Source organism: Triticum dicoccoides, chromosome 5A (genome assembly GCF_002162155.2).
Source record: "Triticum dicoccoides isolate Atlit2015 ecotype Zavitan chromosome 5A, WEW_v2.0, whole genome shotgun sequence".
NCBI lineage: Eukaryota > Viridiplantae > Streptophyta > Magnoliopsida > Poales > Poaceae > Triticum > Triticum dicoccoides.
In genome coordinates, this window is record NC_041388.1 from 652,551,804 (window position 1) to 652,561,808 (window position 10,005).

General features: G+C 43.7%; 1 pseudogene; it reads right to left on the reverse strand.

The window, feature by feature from the left end:
* Positions 1-9,089: 9,089 nt before the first annotated feature.
* On the reverse strand, positions 9,090-9,228 carry LOC119304642 (annotated as a pseudogene).
* Positions 9,229-10,005: the final 777 nt, after the last annotated feature.

The following is a 10,005-nucleotide window of genomic DNA, read 5'->3' on the forward strand; positions in this document are numbered from 1 at the left end:
GAGAGAGAGAGAGAGAGAGAGAGAGAGAGAGAGACGGAAGATTACATGAGAGGGAGAAGAGATAGAAGTTTGAATACAACATATATCTCTACCTATCTATCTAACATCCTCCCTCAATCTAGACCTATGGAACTCTGTCAAGATTTAGATTGTATATGAACACGTTCATCCTCCTCGTGGAAAGTGGCTTAGTAAACCCATCAGCAAGTTGATCTCCCGTTGGAATAAACCTGATGTCAAGTAGCTTTTGAGCCACCCGTTCTCTGACAAAATGGAAATCAACTTCTATATGTTTTGTTCGTGCATGGAAAACATGATTTGCTGAAAGGTAGGTTGCACCAATGTTGTCACACCATAACCTTACAACTTGTGGAACTTTTATTCCAAGTTCACATAGCAGAGTCTGAATCCACATGACTTCACAGTTGCATTTGCCAGTGCTTTATACTCTGCTTTAGTACTAGATCTAGAGACAGTAGCCTGTTTTCGAATACAACAAATCCACCTGTGGACCTTCTATCATCAACACACCCTGCCCAATCTTTATCAGAATATGCACTCAGTAGCATAGATGGTGACTTAGTAATTTTAACTCCAAGTCCCATTGTATACTTAATATACCTCACAATCCGCTTAACAGCCGTCCAATGAACTGTACTAGGAGCATGCAAATACTGACATACCTTATTCACATAATATGAAATATATGGACGGGTTAAAGTCAAATATTGAAGTGCACCAACAATTCTTCTGTAATTTGTTGCATCCTCTGGACCAAGTACCTCTCCTCCCTCAAGAGAAAGTTTTTCTAAAGTTAAGAGTGGTGTACTTACAGGTTTACAGTATTCCAGTCCAATCCTTTTTATAATATCAGCAGTATATTTTTCCTGTGTCAAAAGTATTCCATCTTTCACCTATTTCACTTCAATACCAAGGAAATAATGAAGGTTGCCCAAATCCTTCAATGCAAACTCCATATTAAGATCACGAAGAAGACTTGTAGTAGCATCTGGATTGGAACTAGCAACAATAATGTCATCAACATAAACAAGAATAAATATTGTTATACTACCTTTGTTATAGAAGAATAGTGAGGCATCTGTCTTTGATGGAGTAAACCCAAGTCGTTGTAACTGAGTACTTAACCTTGAGTACCAGGCTCTAGGAGCCTGCTTTAATCCATACAAAGCTTTATCTAACTTGCAAACATGATGTGGTGTGTTTTTGTTTTCATACCCTGGTGGTTGCCGCATGAACACTTCTTCCTCAAGAACACCATGAGGAAACGTGTTCTGTACATCTAGCTATCGTAAACTCCAACCTCTAGAAATAGCAATAGTCAGTACAAGTCTGATGGTAGATGATTTAATAACAGGGCTAAATGTGTGCTCATAATCAATCCCAAATCTTTGTTTAAACCCATTTGCAACTAGTCTAGCCTTGTATCTATCTATGCTTCCATCTGCCTTTTTTTGATCTTGTAAACCCATTTGCAATCAATCACATTTTTATCTTTCCCTGGTGGAACTAAGTGCCAAGTTTTATTTTTCATAAGTGCTAGATATTCTCCGTCCATAGCTTCTTTCCACTCTTTATGTGCTAGTGCATCACTAAGACTTTCTGGTTCACCAATACTAGTAAGAAAAGCATGCTTGCATTTGTCATATCTTATGGTGCCATCTTTGTATTCCTTCGGCTTGAATATCCTAGACTGAGATCTGGTAGTTCGCTGAGACACCTCAGGTACGCTAGCAGATGTTTTTGACACAGCAACTGTAGCAGTAGAATTGTTATTTTCGAAACCACACACTCTGATGTAGCAGATCCTGAGACAGTAGGGAGAGCCACAGAAGATCCAAGCACATTACACAGAGAGGATCAGCCGCCCTGGCGCTCCAGATCCGAGAAATCTAGGCCGGCAGAGGTAACCAACCTCGTATCGGGCGACCCAACAGGAGGACTCTGCGTGGCATCCGCTGAGACCGCCCGCTCAGGTGTGCGGTAGGCCACCTCGTGCACGGGCCCGCCTCGGTCGGCTTTCTCTCGTGAGCTAGGCCAGCCCACGCGTGGCGGCTGGATAGTCGCGGAGGCCGCCCGCATCCAGGCCCGCGCCTGGGCTAGTGGGGCCGCTTGCTGCTGACGCTGATGCTGCTGCAGGATCCTCTTTGGATCGCGTGTTCTGGAGGCTATTGCGCTGCGCCAAATCTTCATAGGATCCAATCCGTTTTCGTCCTGTTCTGCAAACATAAAATCATGCGTGAAAATTGCACTATTGTCATTAGATGCACTGCTTTCATCTGAATCTTTTTCGGATGGACTAATCTCATGATCAGTTTCAATTAATTCACCCCCATGATGAGGAGAAGTCAAAGGATCAGAAAGAAAGGAGATTTTTTTACGAAGAAGAGCGCCTGCATTAGGATGAAGTTGAGCAAATGGGAAAAGAGTTTCATCAAAAACAACATCACGAGAGATATAGACTCACCCCATGGAAACTTCAAGACACTTGTAGCTTTTGTGAAGATTGCTATAGCCAATGAAAACACACTGAGTTGACCGAAAATCGAGTTTGTGACGATTGTATGGTCGAAGATTGGGATAACAAGCACACCCAAATATTTTTAGGGAGTTGTAATTAGGTTTTTGATGATACAGACGCTCCAGAGGAGTTGAATTACCAATGACCTTGCTAGAAGCCGATTTATAAGATATGTGACAGGAATAAAAGCCTCATCCCAATATTTGAGGGGCATAGAAGCAGGAGAAAGTAGTGACAACCCTACTTCGACAATGTGACGGTGTTTGCACTCGGCAAAACCGTTCTATTGATGGGCATGAGGACAAGAGACATGATGTTCAATGCATATACTTCGAAAGAAGGAGTTGAGTTTTTCATACTCCCCTCCCCAATCACTTTGGACTGCAAGGATTTTTCTGTCGAAGTGACGTTCAACAAGCTTTTGAAACTCTTGAAAAACAGCACAAACTTCAGATTTGTGTTTAAGGAGATATATCGAAGTAAACTTGCTATAATCATCAATGAAGCTAACATAATATTTCTTTCTTCCAAAAGAATCTCTTGCATGACCCCATACATCACTAAATATAAGCTCTAAAGGAGCATGAGAAACACTACTAGACTTCGGGTAGGGAAGTTGGTGACTCTTGGCACATTGACAAGCTTCACAAACAGACTCACTATTTTCTCTACCTGACAATGGAAGATTGTCTTTTTAACTACTTGCTCAACTATAACAGAAGACGAATGTCCTAATCTTTGATGCCATCTTTCCAAGGAAGGCTTGATGACGGAGTAAACTTGATGATGGCGCTTGCAGCTAAAAACCCTTGATGTAATGGGGTAGAGACCACTGATGCATCTATCGTGATGAAGAAGTTCCCTCATTGCCCGATCCTTGATGAAAAATATTTTGGATGAGTTTCAAAAAAGACATTATTATCAGCTGATAAGAGAGACATAGATGCAAGATTTATGTTAGCTTGAGGAACACGAAGGACATCTTCAAGAACAAGATCATATTTAGAGGTAGAGGAATTAATGAAAGCATGAACAATATGATATATGTCCATACCTCCACCGGTTGCAGCAGTGTTCACTTGATCATCGCCGTAATATCTTTCACGAGTTGCAAGCTTCTCAAGCTCACCCATGATGTGATCGGTTGCACCAGAGTCAGTGTACCACCTGGTTTCTCCTTCTCCTGCTTGTTCTCTTAAGGCAGCAAGGACATGGCGCTCTTCAGGCACATAGTCCTCATCATACCTATGCCAACAGTCAAGCATTTCATGACCAGGTTTCTTGCAGAGCTGGCATCGGGGTCGAGGCCGTCCACCAGATTGGTCGCCATTGTTGTTGTTGATGAAGGAAATATGCCCTAGAGGCAATAATAAAGTTATTATTTATTTTCTTATATCATGATAAATGTTTATTATTCATGCTAGAATTGTATTAACCGGAAACATAATACATGTGTGAATACATAGACAAATAGAGTGTCACTAGTATGCCTCTACTTGACTAGCTCGTTGATCAAAGATGGTTATGTTTCCTAACCATAGACATGAGTTGTCATTTGATTAACGGGATCACATCATTAGGAGAATGATGTGATTGACTTGACCCATTCTGTTAGCATAGCACTTGATCGTTTAGTTTGTTGCTATTGCTTTCTTCATGACTTATACATGTTCCTATGACTATGAGATTATGCAACTCCCGCTTACCAGAGGAACACTTTGTGTGCTACCAAACGTCACAACGTAACTGGGTGATTATAAAGGTGCTCTACAGGTGTCTTCGAAGGTACTTGTTGGGTTGGCGTATTTTGAGATTAGGATTTGTCACTCCGATTGTCGGAGAGGTATCTCTGGGCCCACTCGGTAATGCACATTACTATAAGCCTTGCAAGCATTGCAACTAATGAGTTAGTTGCGGGATGATGTATTACGGAACGAGTAAAGAGACTTGCCGGTAACGAGATTGAACTAGGTATTGAGATACCGACGATCAAATCTCGGGCAAGTAACATACCGATGACAAAGGGAACAACATATGTTGTTATGCGATTTGACCGATAAAGATCTTCGTAGAATATGTGGGAGCCAATATGAGCATCCAGGTTCCTCTATTGGTTATTGGCCGGAGACGTGTCTCGGTCATGTCTACATAGTTCTTGAACCCGTAGGGTCCGCACGCTTAAAGTTTCGGTGACGATTGTATTATGAGTTTATGTGATTTGATGTATCGAAGGTAGTTCGGAGTCCCGGATGAGATCAGGGACATGACGAGGAGTCTCTAAATGGTCGAGACGTAAAGATCGATATATTGGACGACTATATTCGGACATCAGAAAGGTTCCGAGTGATTCGGGTATTTTCGGGGGTACCGGGGAGTTACGGGAATACGAGGAAGAAGTAATGGGCCTCATGGGCCAATTGGTGGAAGAGAGGAGACAGGGCGCGTGGCCCCCCTAGCCCAAACCGAGGTAAATATTTGAGTTAAGAGTTTGGCATTCAGTTAAAACAATGTGAAATAGTTTCACTACTCACGCCACCTGGAACACCACAGTGTAATGGTGTGTCCGAACGTCGTAACCGTGCTTTATTAGATATGGTGCGATCTTTGATGTCTCTTACCGATCTACCACTATCGTTTTGGGGTTATGCATTAGAGACAGCTACATTCACGTTAAATAGGGCACCATCTAAATCCGTGGAGATGACACCGTACGAACTGTGGTTTGGCGAGAAACCTAAGCTGTCGTTTCTTAAAGTTTGGGACTGCGATGCTTATGTGAAAAAGTTTCAACATGATAAGCTCAAACCCAAATTGGAGAAGTAAATATTCATAGGATACCCAAAAGAAACTGTTGGGTACACCTTCTATCACAGATCCGAAGGCAAGTTATTCGTTGCTGAGAATGGATCCTTTCTAGAGAAGGAGTTTCTCTCGAAAGAAGTGAGTGGGAGGAAAGTATAACTTGATGAGGTAACTATACCTGCTCCCTTATTGGAAACTAGTTCATCACAAAAATATGTTCCTGTGACTACTACACCAATTAGTGAGGAAGCTAATGATGATGATCATGTAACTTCAGATCAAGTTGCTACCGAACCCCGTAGGTAAACCAGAGTGAGATCCGCACCAGAGTGGTATGGTAATCCTGTTCTGGAGGTCATGTTACTTGACCATGACGAGCCTACGAACTATGAGGAAGCGATGATGAGCCCAGATTCCGTGAAATGGCTTGAGGCCATGAAATCTGAGATGAGATCCATGTATGAGAACAAAGTATGGACTTTCATTGACTTGCCCATTGATCGGTGAGCCATTGAGATTAAATGGATTTTCAAGAGGAAGACGGACGCTGATAGTAGTGTTACTATCTACAAAGCTAGAATTGTCGCAAAAAGGTTTTCAACAAGTTCAAGGTGCTGACTACGATGAGAGTTTCTCACTTGTATCTATGCTTAAGTCTGTCCGAATCATGTTAGCAATTGCCGCATTTTATGAAATCTGGCAAATGGATAAACAGAACTGCATTCTTTAATGGATTTATTAAAGAAGAGTTGTATATGATGCAACCAGAAGGTCTTTTCAATCCTAAAGGTACTAACAAAATATGCAAGCTCCAGCGATCCATCTATGGACTGGTGCAAGCATCTCGGAGTTGGAATATACGCTTTGATAAGTTGATCAAAGCATATAGTTTTATACAGACTTGCGGTGAAGCCTGTATTTACAAGAAAGTGAGTGGGAGCACTACAACATTTCTAATAAGTATATGTATGACATATTGTTGATCGAAGATGATGTAGAATTATTCTGCAAAGCATAAAGGAATGTTTGAAAGGAGTTTTTCAAAGAAAGACCTTGGTGAGGCTGCTTACATATTGAGCATCAAGATCTATAGAGATAGATCAAGACACTTGATAAGTTTTTTCAATGAGTACATACCTTGACAAGATTTTGAAGTAGTTCAAAATGGAACAGTCAAAGAAGGAGGTCTTGCCTGTGTTACAAGGTGTGAAGTTGAGTAAGACTCAAAAACCCGACCACGGCAGAAGATAGAGAGAGAATGAAAGTCATTCCCTATGCCTCAGCCATAGGTTCTATAAAGTATGCCATGATGTGTACCAGACATATTGTATACCCTGCCCTGAGTTTGGCAAAGGAGTACAATAGTGATCTAGGAGTAGATCACTGGACATTGGTCAAAATTATCCTTAGTGGAATAAGGATATGTTTCTTGATTATGGAAGTGACAAAAGGTTCGTCGTAAAGGGTTACGTCGATGCAAATTTTGACACTGATCCAGATGACTCTAAATCTCAATCTGGATACATATTGAAAGTGGGAGCAATTAGCTAGAGTAGCTCTGTGCAGAGCATTGTAGCTCTGTGCAGAGCATTGTTGACATAGAAATTTGCAAAATACTTACGGATCTGAATGTGGCAGACCCGTTGACTAAACTTCTCTCACAAGCAAAACATGATCACACCTCAATACTCTTTGGGTGTTAATCACATAGCGATGTGAACTAGATTATTGACTCTAGTAAATCCTTTGGGTGTGGTCACAGCTCGATGTGAACTATGGGTGTTAATCACATGGTGATGTGAACTATTGGTATTAAATCACATGGCGATGTGAACTAGATTATTGACTCTAGTGCAAGTGGGAGACTGAAGGAAATATGCCCTAGAGGCAATAATAAAGTTATTATTTATTTCCTTATATCATTATAAATGTTTATTATTCATGCTAGAATTGTATTAACCGGAAACATAATACATGTGTGAATACATAGACAAACAGAGTGTCACTAGTATGCCTCTACTTGACTAGCTCGTTGATCAAAGATGGTTATGTTTCCTAACCATAGACATGAGTTGTCATTTGATTAACGGGATCACATCACTAGGAGAATGATGTGATTGACTTGACCCATTCCGTTAGCATAGCACTTGATCGTTTAGTTTGTTGCTATTGCTTTCTTCATGACTTATACATGTTCCTATGACTATGAGATTATGCAACTCCCGCTTACCAGAGGAACACTTTATGTGCTACCATACGTCACAACATAACTGGGTGATTATAAAGGTGCTCTACAGGTGTCTCCGAAGGTACTTGTTGGGTTGGCGTATTTCGAGATTAGGATTTGTCACTCCGATTATCGGAGAGGTATCTCTGGGCCCACTCGGTAATGCACATCACTATAAGCCTTGCAAGCATTGCAACTAGTGAGTTAGTTGCGGGATGATGTATTACCTAACAAGTAAAGAGACTTGCTGGTAACGAGATTGAACTAGGTATTGAGATACCAATGATCGAATCTCGGGCAAGTAACATACCGATGACAAAGGGAACAACGTATGTTGTTATGCGGTTTGACCGATAAATATCTTCGTAGAATATGTGGGAGCCAATATGAGCATCCAGGTTCCGCTATTGGTTATTGGTCGGAGACGTGTCTCGGTCATGTCTACATAGTTCTCGAACATGTAGGGTCCGCACGCTTAAAGTTTCGGTGACGATTGTATTATGAGTTTATGTGATTTGATGTACCGAAGTTAGTTCGGAGTCCCGAATGAGATCAGGGACATGACAAGGAGTCTTGAAATGGTCGAGACGTAAAGATTGATATATTGGACGACTATATTCGGACATCGGAAAAGTTCCGAGTGATTCGGGTATTTTCGGGGGTACCGGGGAGTTACAGGAATACGAGGAAGAAGTAATGGGCCTCATGGGCCAATTGGTGGAAGAGAGGAGACAGGGCGTGCGGCCCCCCTAGCCCAAACCGAATTGGACTAGGGGGCCGGCCCCCTTTCCTCCTTTTCCTCCCGCTCCTTCCTTCTCGTGCTACTCCTACTAGGAGGAGGACTCCTCCTCCTGGCGCGCCCATAGAGGGACGGCCGGCCTCCCCCTTGCTCCTTTATATACGGGGGCAGGGGGGCACCTCTAGACACACAAGTTGATCTGTTGAGCTCTCCCAACCATGTGCGGTGCCCCCCTCCACCATATTCCACCTCAGTCATATCGTAGCGGTGCTTAGGCGAAGCCCTGCGTCGGTAGCAACATCATCACCGTCATCACGCCGTCGTGCTGACGGAACTCTCCTGTGAAGCTTTGCTAGATCGGAGTTCACGGGACGTCACCGAGCTGAACGTGTGCAGAACTCGGAGGTGCCGTACGTTCGGTACTTGGATCGGTCGGATCGGGAAGACGTATGACTACTTCCTCTATGTTGTGTCAACGCTTCAGTTGCCGGTGTACGAGGGTATGTAGACAACACTCTCCCCTCTCGTTGCTATGCATCACCATGATCTTGCGTGTGCGTAGGATTTTTTTTGAAATTACTACGTTCCCCAATAGTTGAAGGAGAGTGCTCCATTGTTGTTGTTGATGTTGGAGCATCCACGCCCGTAGTTTCTGTTGCCGCATCGGCCATGCCCTTGCTGACCTTGGTGACCACGGCCCCGGCCACCATAGCCACGGCCATGAGTCAGGGAGTTTACCGAAGATTGACACAGATTTCCTTGTTGGAGCAGATTGATGTGGGCTTCAAAGCTAAGAAGCTGGTCGTAGAGCTCGGTGATGGTGACGGGCTCGACGAGGGCAGAGATGGACGAGACAACCGAGTTATACTCCATGTCCAGGCCCTTCAGAACGAAGGAGACGATCTCGCCACCCTCGAGCGAAGATCCGGTGCAGGCGATCTCATCCGTTAGGGCCTTGATCTTGGCGAGGTACTCTGGCATCCCCATGTTGCCCTTCTGGAGGTTTTCAAGGGCGATGCGAGTATTGACGAGTTGTGACTATGTTTGCGTAGCGAAGAAGGCGTGGATGGCGCTCCACACCTCGGCCGGCGTCTGGAGAGTTACGACCTATGCAAGAACCTCACGTGATAGAGATCCCATAAGGTAACCTTTTGCCTGCTGCTGCTGGGCGAACCAGATCGTCCTGGCGTAGTTGAAGACCTGCTCTTCCTTCCCATCCTTGGTGATGGTGGCAGGGGGTGTCGTGTTTTTGGCGTCCAGGAAGTGCTCCATCTGTGCACTCTTGATCTAGGGTAGCACGATGGCCTTCCAGAGAAGAAAATTTGTCCTCGTCAGCTTCTTTGACGGAGGCGACCCGAGGGAGCTAGCGCCGTTGCTGGAGGTGGAAGAAGAAGCATAGGAGGAACCGGCGAACTGGGTAGTCAGGGCACTCATGGTGGATGTGGTAAGCGTGGATATGGTAGAGGCGGCGATGGATGCATCGGTTCCTGCCATGGCTTTGATCTATGGCGACTAGGTTGTTTTTCCTCTCGAGGGTGAAGGCTTTCTCGTAAGTTGCTAGATGTGATGATGATAGGCTCTGATGACCATGTAAATATTGGAGGAAGCGTTTTAACCCTTTGGTCTCGTGCCGCTGTATATATTGAGAGTTTACCGTGGGTTACAAGTTTAGGAGGTCGCTCGGCCTCTCCAAGATTA